Here is a 16,957-nt window from a genome sequence, read left to right as displayed (position 1 = left end):
GCACTCCATACCAAGGGCACCTGGAGGAATGGTCAGAGCTCTAGTGGGCAGAAGGAGGCTGCCTCAGAGTGACGCTTGGAGCTGGTGTCAGCTAAGGGCCTAAGACTCACTGAGATGGCCCTGGTGTGCTGAATAGACCTGGACCCTGTTCCCACCTGTATTATCAAGGTGGAGAAGAAATATAAACAGTGGCCGTGCTGGTGCCTCCAACCCAGGAGAGAATTCCAGCAGTTCCCTCAGCATTAGGAGATACTGTAGGATGAGTAAGTGGAATTACTTTACTTATAGTCTAGTTGCCCTTTACTCTGCTGTTTTTCCATTTTGCCCTAGGGAAGACAGGTCTGCTAAATATGAAATTAGCATTCATATTTCTCCCTAATATAGGTTGTCACATCAGGGCAGGATTCCAGTTGTAACTGTGTCTCCATCTCTCCTACTTTTATGTGGTCCCTCTATTGTTTGTCTTGCAGAAGTTGTTCAGTCAGCCTTTAGTTCTTCTTTAGGAGGAATTGCAGTATATGTAGGTATAGATTTGGTGTGTCCATAGAAGATGATGATTTCAAGGTCTTTTTATGCAACCATCTTGGACTGCCTCACAACAAAAAACTATTGAATCTTGACCCATCATTACAAAAGAAGCATATCACTTGGTAAGAATTTTCAGCCTGCTAAAGCTTCGTGCAGGCCAAGCAGCAATTATCAGAGAGTTCATGTTTCCAGAAGCAGTTCTCAACAAATGCTAGACATTGATTTGGTTGATGTCCCAGAACCCTTGCCTTGTTGGTGGGATAACAAAGCATGTTCTACTCTATATATACAGTAAGATAAGCTTTGTTTATGTGTACAGTAGGATTAAGCATTTTTTCCCCTCAGTGATAACTTGGTTTATAATGTGTTCTTCTGGGTCTTTCTTCCTCTCCCTAACTCACCTCCCCAACTGCCCATCAGTGTAGCCTGGTGTTATATATAAATTGCTTATATTCTGATCATTGTTCCAATGTCTTCTGTGAAATCCTATATTAGACAATGTTAGTGGAGAATTTTACCTCTGATTATGGGGAATATAGCTCCATAGTGACATTAGGTTTTTAGCATTTGCTTTTAGTAAAATTTATAAGGCAACTTCACAAAAATTTTAATGATCAATTGCTGACATCCCTTCTCCACCCCAAATGCTAGAAATAAATGAGATCTCCTTGCATCCTTTCTTATAACTTTCCTTTTTACTTATACCCATTCTCTGCTTGATAATAAACTTCTTGAAAATAAGGATGTTTGTATTTTTATTTTTTAAAAATGTTTATTTATTTTTGAGAAAGACAGAGACAAAACACTAGTGGGGAAAGGGAAGAGAGAGAGGGAGACACAGAATTTGAAACAGGCTCCAGACTCTGAGCTGTCAGCACAGAGCCCAATGGAGGTCTTGAACCGACAAACCATGAGATCATGACCTGAGCCAAAGCTGGATGCTGAATTGACTGAGCAACCCAGGTGCCCCAAAGATGTTTTTAAAATTGTCTTTGTATTTCTGCACTACTTAGTACAGTGCCTTAAATATTTTGGTGCTATGTAAATTAGTCAGATTGAAATAAATTATCTTAATTTTAATAGTAATATGCCAATAATGCTAATGAAAATATATTTAATATATTTTAACATATTATAAAAATTATAATTATCTTAATTTAAAATTCAATAACCACTTAAAATATTTTGTTTTTCTCAAAATTAATTAGAATCTACTATGATAATTTCTTAATCTATTATTTTTATTATTATGATAATATTCTGTTAACAGAAGTAACCACTACTACAAGATACCTGTCTCCCATGTATTTCTAGTTTACTTATAAGCCTGATGGGTAGATTTTATAATGAATGGCCATATGTTCAACTTTAATCATCATATTATTTACAACTTCTATTACATTGGCTTACACATTTTATTAATTTTATATTAAATTAGTTTTAAAATAATTATTGTACTTAAAATAAATGTAATACATCATGCCAATCTCTATTTCCCCATTGCCTTTATTCCCAATGCCTTATGCACTTATGCATTTAGATATATTTACAGAAAGTTGTAACTGTCTTCTAAATTAAGCAAAACTATAAGGAAAACTTTTTTTTAATGTTTTATTTATTTTTAAGACAGAGAGAGACAGAGCATGAGTGGGGATGGAGCAGAGAGAGAGGGAGACACAGAATCCGAAGTTGGCTCCAGGCTCTGAGCTCTCAGCACAGAGCCTGACGCAGGGCTTGAACTCATGAACAGTGAGATCGTGACCTGAGCCGAAGTTGGACGCTCAACCGAATGAGCCGCCCGGGGCACCCCAATAAGAAACAATGTTTTAACACTATGTGTCTTATGTAAAGAATAAATAATGTCTGATAGTAAAGGGACTAATTTTATGTCTTAGGACCTAAAAGAGACAAATGTAATGATAAATATAATAGTTTAAAGTTTTAATATTACTCTTTTCTCATTGCATCCGAATGTTATATTTTAACCATCTGTTGTAGTAAAGCATACATTTAGGAAATGAGCAGGCATTAAGATGGGTATTCTATGAGCAACTTAAAAATTTACACACACATCTATATATTAGTTACTCATAATTACAAAAACAATAAATGTCCATTAACATTAGTATCTATAACATGTGTTATATGGATTCTGAATAGCATTAATACTGAATTGCTGTTGTTAAAAAACCCAGAATAAAAGAGATAAAATTAAAATATAAATTAAAAACCTCATCAAATACTATATAATGCATAAATCTATATGTGAAGTTCAAGTTCAAATAAAATTATTCTATTTTTATAAAAAGCATTTTATATTGGCTGAAAAGGGACATGTGGACTTCATATTCTCTATAAGAGATATAGAGAATAGTTTTGTGGCTCATCATCTAATTATATTCTTTTAAGTAGATTTTTTCCACTTTTCCTCAGTACACATATTTGCAATGTTGAATTTGATAGAAGTTATTTTTTTCCAAAAATTAAAAACTCAAAATTACATCTTTTAAAACAAGGCAAAATCATAAGTTATTTTAACCTCATATGTAAAACTGAGCATGTTTGGGGCATCTGGGTGGCTCAGTTGGTTAAGCATCTGACTCTTGGTTTTGGCTCAGGTCATGATCTCAATGTTCATGAGTTTGAGCCCCACACTGGGCTCCACGCTGACAGTACAGAGCCTGCTTGGGATTCTCTCTTTGTCACTTTCTGCCCCTCCCCAACTGATGTTCTCTCTCTTTCTCAGAATAAATTTTTAAAAAGTCTTAAAATAATTGAGCATTTTTATTCCTATGTTTAGCTAATAATGTTACAAAATTACACTGTTGATTCTAGAAATGTATCAAAATGCTTTAGTCAGAGCACATTTTATTGACGAGTCTTTAAATTAGATGTTTTAGATATACTGGACAAAGAACTCTGCTTGGTGGAGTAAAAAGCTCTTCTATTTTCTCAAATTCTATACATAAGCTCACAGGACTGTGATGATTCAGAGAAGTAGTATATGCTGTCTTAGTTTTGAAACCAACTAGGGAGACAGAAACAGCTGGAAACGAACAACATAATTCACAAGCAAATGCTTGTGAAATTCAGAAAAAAATAGAGATAATTTTGTAGGTCATAAATTTGGTTCTGTATGGGAAAATCATAAAAAAATATTTCAGGTAATATAGTCAATACAAATAAAACAGAAAATCAAAAATTCTTTTTTTTAAATTTTTTTTAACATTTATTTATTTTTGAGACAGAGAGAGAGCATGAATGGATGAGGGTCAGAGAGAGGGAGACACAGAATCTGAAACAGGCTCCAGGCTCTGAGCTGACAGCACAGAGCCGGACACGGGGCTCGAACTCACAGACCATGAGATCATGACAATGAAGTTGGCTTTCAAGCATATTAAAACATTTTATGAAGTTATAGAAATTAAAAGTGTGAGCTTTATAATATAGAGACTAAAGAACAAAATTAAGTGAGCAACCAGATGCACAGATTATAAACAGGGATGAGATGATAAAAATAGCATTTCTAATGAATAGCTAATAGATCAGTCAGTACATAATGATAAAATACTTGACAATGTATTTGGATCAAAAATAAAATAATTCCAAAGCTATACACATATATAAATTCCAGGTTGATTAAAATATTAACAAATAATTCAATAAGTCATAGAAGAAAACAGAAGAATAGGTTTATAATATTTAAATGGAAATGCCTTCCTGTGTGTATAGAAAATCAAGAGGCCATCAATAAAAAATATATACGTGAATGCATAGCTAATAAATTGTGTAAAATGAAACAAACCATATGTAAAAGTATAAAACAATTGAATGATCGACAAATTTGAAACAAAACAACAAGGAAGGAATGGATTAGCATCCTACAAGTCATTAAGTAAAATAACCCAGTAGGCAAATGGGAAAAGATATGAACTAAAAAGAAAATTTGGAATTGGCTACTAATCATATAATTACATAGAAAATACTATACAAAGCAAGGAGAGGAAAATTATGACAAAAATAGATATTAAATTTGTGCATAAATTTGGGTAAGCAAGCATTCTGGTAATATTTGGGGTTACAAGGACAGGTTTATACTCACAGTAATGTTCATTGTAGTATTTTTTGTTGTACAGGAAACTGAAAATAATCTTATCTGTTAATAATTTGGGCATTATTAAATAAAAGATGGTTGAACATTATAGTGTCCTATGGAATACTATGCATAATGACAAGGTGTAAGAAGAAAAAAGTGAGTAATAAAGGGAGAGAGAGAGATCTCTAATATATGTCATTAAATACATTATAAAAAATAGCAAGTAATAAATGCAAAATAGAGATAATGATCCTATTTTCATAAGCAAAGCAACATATTTACTGTGTGTGTGTGCGTAAGTGAGCTGAGAGTGTGTGTGTGTGTGTGTGTGTGTGTGTGTGTGTGTGTGTATAAAATGCGGAGAACGAAGATTACATACAAGTTGTAAGCACTACCTCTGGGGAGGAATTAGACTCTGAGAATGTTTCTAATGTGGGTTTTTGCTTGTTACAAGATAAAATAAAAGTTAGAATTATAAGATTTGTAGTATAGAAGGAATGAAATGGAGGAAATAAGCAAAGGGAGAAAGTGAAAAGCAAGCAAGATAGCCTTATGAGGTGATCTACATTGTAATGTCTCTTGCCTTTCTTTCCTCTTGGAATAGACATGCAGATACGACAGTCTTAAGATTATAACTGCTATTGAACTATAACTTGAGTTCTCTGGATTCATGCCTAGGAGTTGAAACTGAGATCTTACTAAATATCAAGTTTTACTAATACTCTTAAGAAGACAAACAATTACGGGGCAGAGTAAAAGCAGAGAAAACGTCTGAGATATTGGGAAGTGCTTCCAAAGCCACCTGTTCCTGCACCAAACACACATTTCTACACCAGATTATGAGCAGGGAATATTTAGTTTATAAAACATCTCCGTTTTGTATGTCAAATAGCAGCAGTTTATGTGACACTGTCCAGGGAGTTCTGTGTCATAAATTAAAATTCTAGGTTTGTTTGCAACAATCAATGCTAAACCAGGACTAAAAGCATTACACAGAAAAGGATCCTTTCTTGAATATATCATTAGTCTACTTCTCAGATAGCCTCCTTATCATGTTTACAAGAAAATGAGACCAAATCTTTCCTCCTCCTCCTTCTGAAACATCAGTGTTGACAGATAAATGGGTCACAGGCCAGTTGTTTTAACTTCTTTCTTCATATTGGGAATAAGGGCATGATCAAAACTATATCTGTGACTTGGGAATAAAGTGATAAAATCATTTCATTTTACGAGATTTTGGCAAAGTTTCATAGAAATGTAGCACTTATGGGCTTCATAATATACTGTAGTCTGGTGTAGTAATTTAAATACTTTCAAACTTCAGAATTTAATAAATGTTTTCTTATTTTAGAATAATCTAAATGTGTGCATTATTATTGATCCATATCAAACATTATTAGTCTATTAATATATCAAAATTGACAGGAAGATAAGTCCTATCATTTCCTCCTCTTTTTCTTTGTGTCACCATAAAACTAAGTCAAGTAAGAGTGCTTGTGTTCTTTGACGCTAGGAGAGGATTGATATTAATTCAAATACAATTTCAATCTTTAGGTGTTTATAAGAATCACTTTTGAATACATTTCATGATAGGAATTTATATTTACATCTCTAGTGTGACACAAATAAGATTGTTTGATGCATGAAACAGCAATAATTCACAACTCCTGTCCTAAAAATAATTCTAATACAAATATGCAAATAACACAGAGGACATAATTTAAAAGATAACCCTGTGGAAAATTATAATTTACTTGAACAAGATCAAATGAATCTTTTATAATCACATGAAATTCACTGGGATAAATAAAAAGAACAAATAATTAATTCAGGACCAGACTTTACATGATGTTAGAAATGAGTGCAATAAATGAAAACACTCAATGAACTACAATCAAATAACAAAAATATTTAAAACTATAGTAGAATCAAATACACCAATTTGTGAACTCTCTCAAAAAAGGGTCCTGGACTAATAAATTTGAAGCTACCTTCTGAGCAGTATACGCAATATTCATAAAACCATATTATTAAAAATTTTTTTTAAACAATAGTAATATTTTTGAGAGGTATTTTGAGATTATTCTATAATCTATAATAAAAGCATGAAAATTTGAGGATATAGAACAAAAGGTAGTATAATGAAAAACTGATAACTATGGATATAGACTTTCTTTTAAACTGGGCGAAGAAGGGCCTAGTTTGAGGGAAGAATAAAAAGCTAGTATGTAAGTGTGTATGTACATATTTACACATATATATATTTAATTAATTCATCAATTTATACAGCATTTGCTGAGCATTTATTATGGACCAGGCTCTATTTTAGTTATTGGGATGCAGTGGGAAATTAGACAAAAATATCCCTGTTTTCAATGTAAATTCCATCCAAGAACCATGGAAAACTAAAGAAAAACACTCTCAAAAATATCACTGAAAATGTCTATGCAGAGATATTACATAGAAGGATGTAAGCAACAGTGATTATAGGACTGCTTTGACTAAGGAGAGGAGAAAGCCCTTCTGATATGGTGATTTTAGCTGAGATTTGGATGCCATGAAACTGGCAGCATAAGCCATTCAAACCAGAGGGGACAAAAAGACCCTATGGGGAGAACATACTGAACATGTTCAGGGTGCTAAAATAAGCCAGATTGGCAGGAAAAGGGAAGATACTTTAAAGAGCTAACATATGAGCCCAAAGAAGTTAGCAGGATCTTTATAAACTAGAGAGAGAATACTATTTCACTGTGTTCTTCAAGTGTATGGATTATAAAAATTTTAATGAGGTAGTGACAATGACTAATCTAGCTTCTATCTCTATGGTTTTACCTATTCTGGGCGTTTTATATAAACAGAATCATATGATATGTGATCTTCTTTCAATTAACATAATAATTTAAAGGTGCATTCATTTCACCAGATGTATCATTAATTCATTCCTTTTAAAGGCTGAAAGTTCTATTGTATGGGACATGCTGCATTTTGTTCATCCATTCATCAGTTAATAGGCATTTGGTTTTTTTTTCCCACTTGTTTCTGTTATGAATAATGATTCTATGAACATCTACATACATTTTTTTGTGTGAACATGTTTTCATTTCTCTTGGATATATATCTCACAGTGAAAATGTTGGGTCATATGGTTACTCTATATTAATCATATGAGAAACAGCCAGACTGTTTTCCAAAACTGCTTCACCATTTTACATTCTAATCAGTAGTCTATGAGTATTCCAGTTTCTCTACATGTTCTTTAATACTACTTTTCTTTGTGTGTGTGTGTGTGTGTGTGTGTGTGTGTGTGTGTGTGTGTGTGTTTTCTGGGGGTGGGAATGGGAAGGTTGTTTGCTTTATTTAAATACCATTAGAGACAAATTAGTGGATATGAAGTAATATGTTACTCTGGTTCTGATTTCATTTCTCCAGTGAATAATGATTTTGAACATTTTATTTCATGTGCTACTGGCTATTTGTAGATCTTCTTTGGAAAATGTCTTTGCAAGTCCTATGCCCATTTATTAAATGAATTGTTTATCTTTTCATTATTGAGTTATAAAAATTCTTTATACACTCCAGATACTATACTCTTAACTGATACGATTTTTCAATACTTTCTCTTATTCTGAGGTCTATTTTATTTTTTTTTACTTTCTTGATAGTTTACTTTGACACACAAAATTTTAATTTTAATGAAATCTAATTTACCAATTTTTTTTATTGCTTGTGATTTGCATTCATATTTACGAAAAATTGCCTAATCCAAATCATGAAAGTTTACTTAGGTTCATATCTAATAATTTGACAGTTTTAGCCGTTAAATTTAGGTATTTGATCTATTTTGACTTAAATTTTTCTGTAGTGTAAAGTAAGAGTCCATCTTCATTATTTGGCATATGAATATCCAGTTGTCACAATGCATTGTTAAAAAAACTGTTCTTTCCAAATTGAATGGTTTTGACACCCTAAGCAAAAAGCAATTAATCAAAGATCTGAATTTATAACCAAACCCTGAATTATATTCCACTGATCAATATGTCTATCTTTATGCCATCCCTACACAATTTTGATTATTGTAGCTTTGTATCAAGTTTGGAAATTGGGAGATGTGAGTCTTCCAGCTGTGATCTAATTCAAGATGGTTATTGGCTATTTGGGAGCACATGTAATTGCATATGAATTTTAGAATCAACACGTACATTTGCAAAAAAATAGGCAGCTGAAATTCTGACAGGAATTATATATATTAATCAACTTGGGGGTATTGTCATTTTAACAACATTAAGTTTCCCAATCCATGGACACAGGATGTCTTTCTATTTTTAGTTCTTTTTTTTTTCTTTCAACAATGTAATATAATTGTCACTGTACAAGTCATGTACTCCCTTGGTTTTATTTGTTCCTAAATATTTTATTCTCTTTGATGTTATTATAAATGAACTTTAATTTTTAAATTTCATGTTGAATTATATATTGTTACCATATAGAAATACAAATGATTTTCTGTATATTATTCTTACCTACCTCCTGAATTCATTCACTGAACTCATTCAATGTTTGTAGAACTTATTTATTAACTACAACAATATTTGGAGATTCATTAGTATTTTCTATATATAAGATTTATATTCAACTGTGAATAGAGTTATTTTTCCTTCTTCCTTTCAGGTCTGGGTAATGCCTTTTCTTTCTTTTCTTTGCCTTCTTGCACTTGCTAGAAATTCTGGTATAATAATAAACAGAAGTGTTAAGAATGACTTTCTTTTTCCTGATCTTAGGGAAAAATTTTTCATGCTTGCACTATTCAGTAAAATGTTAACTGTGTTTTTAAAACATGTTTTTTATGGGTTAAGCAAAATCTGTTCTACTCCAAGAGTAATTTTATCATAAAAGTGTTTTGGATAGGGTCAAATGCTTTTTCTTTATCTATTGAGATAATCATATGCCCTTTTCTCCTAATTCTATTGGAATGTTATATTACTTTTTTTTTATTATTTTTGTATACTGAACCAACCTTACTGTCCTGGATAAATGACACTGAGTCAAGGCATATAATGATTTAAATACATTGGTAGATTTGTTTTCTAGTATATACCTTGTTTGAGACTTCTGCATCAATAATCATAACTACTATTGGTCTGTAGTCCAATTTTCTTCTCATCTGTAGTTTTATTTTCTTCTGGTGTCTTTATCAGACTTTAGCATCAGGGTAACACTGACCTCATATAGTTGTCAAGATTGTTTTTTCCTCCTCTATTTTTTGAAAACGTTTGAGAAGAATTAGATTGGTATTAATTTTTCTTAAAATGTTTTCTACAATTTACTAATAAAGACATTTTGTCCTGGGGTTTTCTTTGTTGTTGAAAGTTTTTCTGGTTACAAAACCTCCTAACTTATCTCTTCAGATTTTTATTTCTTTTTGAGTCAATTTTGTCAGGTGGTGTATTTAGGAATTCTTCCTTTTCATCTAGGTTATCCAGTTTGCAGCATACAATTGCTCATAATAATGACCTCGTAATCCTTTGTATTTTTGTAAATTGGTATCAGTGTTCCTGTTTTCTCTCTTAATCTTAGTAATTGAGGCTCCTTTCATTTTTCTTTATCAGTCAAGCTAAAGTTTGCCAATTTTATTTAAAAAAATAAAACATCCCATGATTTCTTTCATTAAATTGTTTCTGCTGTTTTCTATTACATTTCCACTATATTTTAATTATAATTTTTATTTAATTATTAATTATTTCCACTATAATTTTGGTTGATTACTTTCTTCTTTCTAATTACTTTAGGTTTACTTTGTTCTTATTTTTCTAGTTTCTTAAGATAAAGTTGTAGGTTATTTGAGAGCATTCTTTTTTAAAGATTCAATCTATCTATTCTGTGTGCAATATGTGTCCTATATAGACAGCATAGAGTTGGATCAGATTATATTTTAATCCATTCTGCCAATCCCTGAGTTTTAATTGGAGGTTTTAATCTATGCACATTTAATGTAATTACTAATAAGAAAGGTCTTGCTTCTACATTTTTGGTTTTTTTCCCAAATATTTTATGTCTTTTTGTTCCTCATTTTCTCTATTATTGCCTTGTTTGGTGTGAGAAATATTATTCCAACATACCACTTTAATTCCTCTGTTATTTCTTTTACTATTTAGATTTTTAGTTATATTTTTAGTGATTGCCTTATGAATATAATTAATCTCATAAAATTGTATTAAGAACTTAATTTCAAACTTTCTTCCTATGTAGCTCCTTCCTCCCTTCCCTTTATTATGTTATTATCACAAATTATATCTTTATACATTATGTGTCTAAAATATAGATTAGTAATTATTGTCTTATGTATTTAAAGCATATAGGCAGAGAAAAGAGTTATAAATACATAAATACTGTTTTTATGTTTACTAAGATTGTTACCTTTATCAATGTTTACTTATTTGTGTGGATCTATGTTACTGTCTGTTGTCCTTTCATTCAGTTTGAAGAATCCCCTTTACCATTTCTTGTGAGAAGGTCTGCTAGCAATGAATTTTCTCAGTTTTTGTTTATCTGGGACTGCCCTAATTTCTCCTTCATTTTTAGAAATGTAGCTTTGCTGGATATAGAATTGTTATTCGACAGTTTTTCTTCCTCTTTTAACATGTCAGATATGTAATTGCACTGCCTTCCGGATTCTTTGGTTTCTGAAGAAAATCAGTTCTTAATCTAATCTAATCTAATCAGTTCTTAATCAGTTCTTAATCTAAATATATGATAATTGCATCTTTTTTGCTGCTTTCAAGTCTCTGTCTTTGGGTTTTGACAATTTGGTTATGATCTATCTTGGTGTGGATCTCTGAGTTTAACCTAGTTTGAGTATGTTGAGTTTCATATGTATAGATTAATATTGTTCATCAATTCTGATTTTATTTAGCCATTATTTCTTCAAACAATCTGTCACTTTCCTTATTCTTCTTGCACTCCCATTATACATTTGTTTGTGTGCTGGATTGATTTTCCTACATGTTCCTCCACCTGAATAATCTTAATTGACCTATCTTAAAGTTTGATCATTCTTTCTTATGATGCTCAAATCTGCTCTTGAACTCTTTTAGTGAAATATTCATTTTAATTTTGTATTTTTAAAATCACATTTCTGTTTAGATTCTTTTAATAATTTCTTTGACTATACTGATATTTTCCATTTGGTGAGACACTGTTCTCATGGTTTCCTTCTTTTGTTTTAGGTAAGTTTTTCTTTAGCTCTTTGAAAACATTTAAATAGAGAAGTTAGGGTTTTGTTGTTGTTGTTGTTTTTAGTAAGTCCAACTTGTGGACTTCTTCAGGGATAGTTACTGTCAATTGCATTCTTTCTTTGTATGGGGTATACAGTCTTTTTTTGTACACTTCATAACTTTTTGTAAAAATATTGATATTTTGAATAGTATAATGGGAATATAATTATATTCTGGAAATAAGAGCCTCTCTTCTCTCTAGGTTTCTTATATTTTCTGCCTGTTATAACCATTGTTTGCTTAGTGAATTTATAATACTAATTTGTAAAGTCTTTTATGTTTTATGCTACGGCCGCTACGAAGTAGGCTCACTTCCATTAGCTCATTGGTTAGCTAATTATTGACAAATACTTTTAAACCCCTGTAACTATAAAGTTCTCCTGATTTTTGCATAGAGGTTCCATGTGTTACATGCCATCAACATTCATTTAGGCAGTTAAACTGTATCGTAGCCTTTAGTTCGGATATGCGCCATTCCTGAAGATCAGCCAGAGGTGAGAGCTTAGAACCTTCTCATGTCTTTCCTGAGACTGCACATGCCACTGGGAATACTTATGACCTTGTAATTTTCCAGGTATACTGAAACTTTTTCAAAGCTGTTATTCCCCAAAATATTTCATTCTTCAGCCTTTTCTCCTAAGTTTTCTGGTTAATCTATTACTTGAATTCCTTCAGGCAGCAAAAACTAAAACATGTGCCTCTAAGCATTTTCCACAAAGCATCCTGTGATAACAGCGTTAGCTGGTTTCCAGATAGGTGAGATCAATACACCTATTTTGTCTTTCAGGGATTCACATCATACATCAAACAATTCATTGCAAATAAGATCCATTCCTGTCCCTTCAGTTAATGGTGCCTAGAATGCAGTTTGTTGTTTTATTTTATTTTATTTTATTTTATTTTATTTTATTTTATTTTAGTATTTATTTATTTTGAGAGAGAATGAGCAGGGGAGGGGCAGAGACAGAGGAAGAGAGAAGATCCCAAACAGGTTCCATGCTGGTAGCATGGAGCCCCAATGCGGGGCTCAAACTCAAGTACCTGAGCTGAAATCAGAATGAATCAATGAAATCAAGAGTCAGACATTTAGCCAACTTAGCCACCCAGGCGCCCCTGCAATCTGTTATTTTTAAGGCTACTACTGAGCTGGAGAGCAAAGAAAGGGATGGGGATTGGTTGAGACACCGCAACATTCACTTTTTTTATCAAGCATCCATTGTTTTGTTGAATAAACATTAACCAGATTGTTGCAAGCTTTTGGTTGGAAGTCAGGCCCAGAAAAGTTGAGTTTGAGAGTTTTTGTTAGATTTTTCATTACTTTATTCAAGGGTAGACTTATGGCATTCCTTACTCTGCCATTTTTCTCTCCTCTATATAAAATTTCTCCTACGTATAAAATTCTGGTTTGGTAATGTTTTTTTTTTTTTTTTTTTTTTTTTTTTTTTTTTTTTTTTTTTTTATCAATTTAAACATCATTCCATTGTCTTCTACATTTTCTGCCTTTGTATTTTTTTCTATTAGATCAATTTATTATCTTTTTCTGCTTTAATATGTTATTTTTTAAGACTTTTAGGATTTATTTGAGTCTTTATTTTTTTTAAGGTTTATTTGACATTTTAGAACTTTTGGTATAATATATGCTGAGTGAGTATATAGAAATTTTAGAATCTATGTTAGAATTTTAATTTTTATGATAATTTTTGAAGTATTTTTAGCCATTTTATTTGCACTTATTGCTCCTGACTTCTATGTTCTTCCCGACTTCAGAATCACAAATTATGAATATGTCAAGTCTTTATTCTCTTCTGTATTTTAAATTTCTGCATTTTATTTGATTTTTAAAATTTGTCTTTCTGCCTGGATGTTTTTTTCCTTTGTATCTTTGATTATTTTCTAATTTATCTGTGACCTTAGAGGTATTAATTATCAGGTATTGTGGTTTTTATATCAGAATTTGCATTTGGTATTAATTTATACATTCTCAAATACTTTGCTGAAATTCTAAATTATGCCTCTTGAATCTTGAAATATTAATTTTTTGGCTGAAGTATATTTAACATACAATGTTATATTTCAGGTGTATAACATGCAACATTTCTATACATTAAACAACAGTCACTACAATTAGTATAATCATCCTCTGTCTCCAAACAATGTAATTACAATATTATTGTAATACTATGTTGTATTCCTATGTTGTACTTCCATCCATAAATAATCATCCTAGTTATTTATTTTATACCTGGAAGTTTGTCCCTCTAAGTCTCCTCACTTGTTTTGCCCATCCCTAACCCCTATTCAACTCACCAACCATCAGATCCTTCTCTGTGTTTGTGAGTCTGTTTCTGGTTTTTGCTTGTTTTTTATTCATTTTTTTATATGCCACCTATAAGTGAAATCATATGGTGTTTGTCTATCTCTGTAACTTATTTCAGTTAGCATAATATCCACTAAGTCCACACATGTCAAGTTGGCAAGATTTCTTTTTTCTTTTTTATGTCTGAGTAATATTTGATTATATGTGTATATATGTACATGCATGCATGAACACACACACACACACACACACACACATACACACATATCCTCTGTCTTCCTTATCCCTTAATCTGGAGGTGAATACTTTGGTTGCTTCCATATCTTAGCTATTGTAAATGATGCTGCAGTAAACAGGGGTGGATATACATTTTTGAATTGGTGTTTTTGTTTTCTTTGGGTAAATACCACAGTGGAATTACTGGATCATATGGTATTTCCATTTTTTATTTTTTGAATAACTTCTATAGTGTCTCTGCATTAGTTTACATTTGTCCACATCCTCACCAACAGTTGTTATTTCTTGTGTTTAAAAAAAATTTTTTTACATTTATTTTTGAGAGACAAAGAGAGACAGAGTACAGTAGGTGAGAGGCAGACATAGAAGGAGACACAGAATCCAAAATAGGCTCCAGGCTCCGAGCTGTCAGCACAGAGCCCGATACGGGGATCGAACTCACCAACCGTGAGATCCTGACCTGAGCCGAAGTCGGACACTTATCCCATTGAACCACCCAGGTGGCCCTATTTCTTGTGTTTTTGATATTAGCCATTCTAACTGGTATAAGATGATACCTTGTTGTGGTTTTGATTTGCATTTCTCTAAGTAGTGGAGTTATGCATCTTTTCATGTGTCTATTGGCCATGTGTATATCTTCTTTGAGAAAATGTCTGTTCAGGTCCTCTGCCAATTTTATAATTGTATTGCTTTTTTGGTGTTGATTTGTATGAGTTCTGTATACACTTTGAATATTAGCCTCTTGTTGAATGTATCATTTGCAAATATATTCTCCCATTCACTAGGTTGCCTTTCTGTTTTCTTGATGGTTTTCTTCACTGTGCAAGCTTTTTAGTTTGATGTAGTCTGATTAATTTATTTCTGCTTTTGTTTCCCTTGCCTGAGGAAACATATCCATAAATATGTTGCTAAGGCCAATGTCCAAGAGATTACTCTCTATGTTTACTTTTTAGGAATTTTATGGTTTACAGCCTCACCGTTAGATCTTTAGTCCATTTTAAGTTTATCTTTGTGTATTGTAAAAGAAAGTGGTCCAATTTCATCTTTTGCATGTAGGTGTCCAGTTTTTCCAACATCATTTGTTGAAGAGACTCTTTTCCCCATTGTGTAGCCTTGTTTCCTTTGTTATAGATTAATAATTGACCACGTAAGCATGGGTTTATTTCTGGGCTTTCTATTCCATTGATGTATGTGTCTATTTTTGTGTAAGTAGCATACTGTTTTGATTAGTATAGCTTTTAGTAAAGCTTAAAATCTGGGATTATGACACCTCCAGCTTTTTCTTTCTCAACATTTCCTTGGCTATTCAGAATAATTTGAGGTTCCATAGAACTTTAGAATTTTTTTCCTACTTCTGTAAAAAAAAATACTTTTGGTATTTTGGTAGGGATTACATGGACTCTTTACATCGCTTTGAGTAGTATGGACATTTTAACATTAATTCTTCTAATGTGTGATATTTCATATATATTAGCACTTGTTTTTGTTGTCTTCAATTTCTTTCATAAACATCTTACTGTTTTCAAAATATAAGTCTTTCACTTCCTTGGTTAAATTCATTCTTATGTGTTTTATCCTTTTTTGATGCATTGTTAATGGGATTGTTTTCTTAATTTGTCTTTCTGCTACTTCATCATTAGTGTATAGAAATGCAACAAATTCTTGTATATCTTGTATCCTACAACTTTACTGAAATCATTAGTTCTAATATTGTTTTGGTGGAGACTTCAGGGTTTTCTGTATAAATTACCATGTCATCTTTAAATGACACTTTTACTCCTTTCTTACTAATTTAGATGCCTTTTAGATGTTTTATTTTTCTTGACTGCTTGCTGCTATTAGGACTTCCATAATTATTACTATGTTGAATAAATGTGGTGAGAGTGAGCATTCTTGTCTTGTTCCAGATATTAGAAAAAATCCTTTCAGATTTTCACCATTGAGTTTGATGTTAGGTCTAGGTCTGGCCTTACTATGTTGAAGTATGTTTCCTCTAAACCCACTTTGTTGAGAGTTTTTATCATAAATGGATGTTGAGTATTGTCAAATGTTTTCTTTATGCATCTTTTGAGATGATCATATAATTTTTATCCTTAATTTTGTTAATATGGTATATTGACTGATTTACATCTATTGAATCATCTTTGCATTTCTGAAATAAATCCTTCTTGGTTGTGGTGAAATGATTCTTTTAATATATTGTTGAGTTGGGTTTGCTAATATTTTGTTGAGGATTTTTGCATCTGTGTTCATCAAGGATAATGGCTTGTAATTTTATTTTGTGGTGTCTTTGTCTGGTTTTGCTATTAAGGGTAATGCTGGTCTCTTGGAATGAATTAGGAAGTTTTCCTTCCTCTTGTGTGTTTTGGAACTGTTTGAGAGGATGGATATTTTAGTTTTCTTTAAACATTTCATAGAATTATCCTTTGAATCTGGTTCTAGACTTTTGTTTCATAGGCGTTTTATTTTTTTTAATTTTTTTTAACATTTATTCATTTTTGAAAGGCA

Source organism: Panthera onca, chromosome C2, assembly GCF_046562875.1.
Source record: "Panthera onca isolate mPanOnc1 chromosome C2, mPanOnc1 haplotype 2, whole genome shotgun sequence".
In the NCBI taxonomy this organism is placed as follows: Eukaryota; Metazoa; Chordata; class Mammalia; order Carnivora; family Felidae; genus Panthera; species Panthera onca.
Note: the sequence above shows the minus strand (reverse complement) of the source record.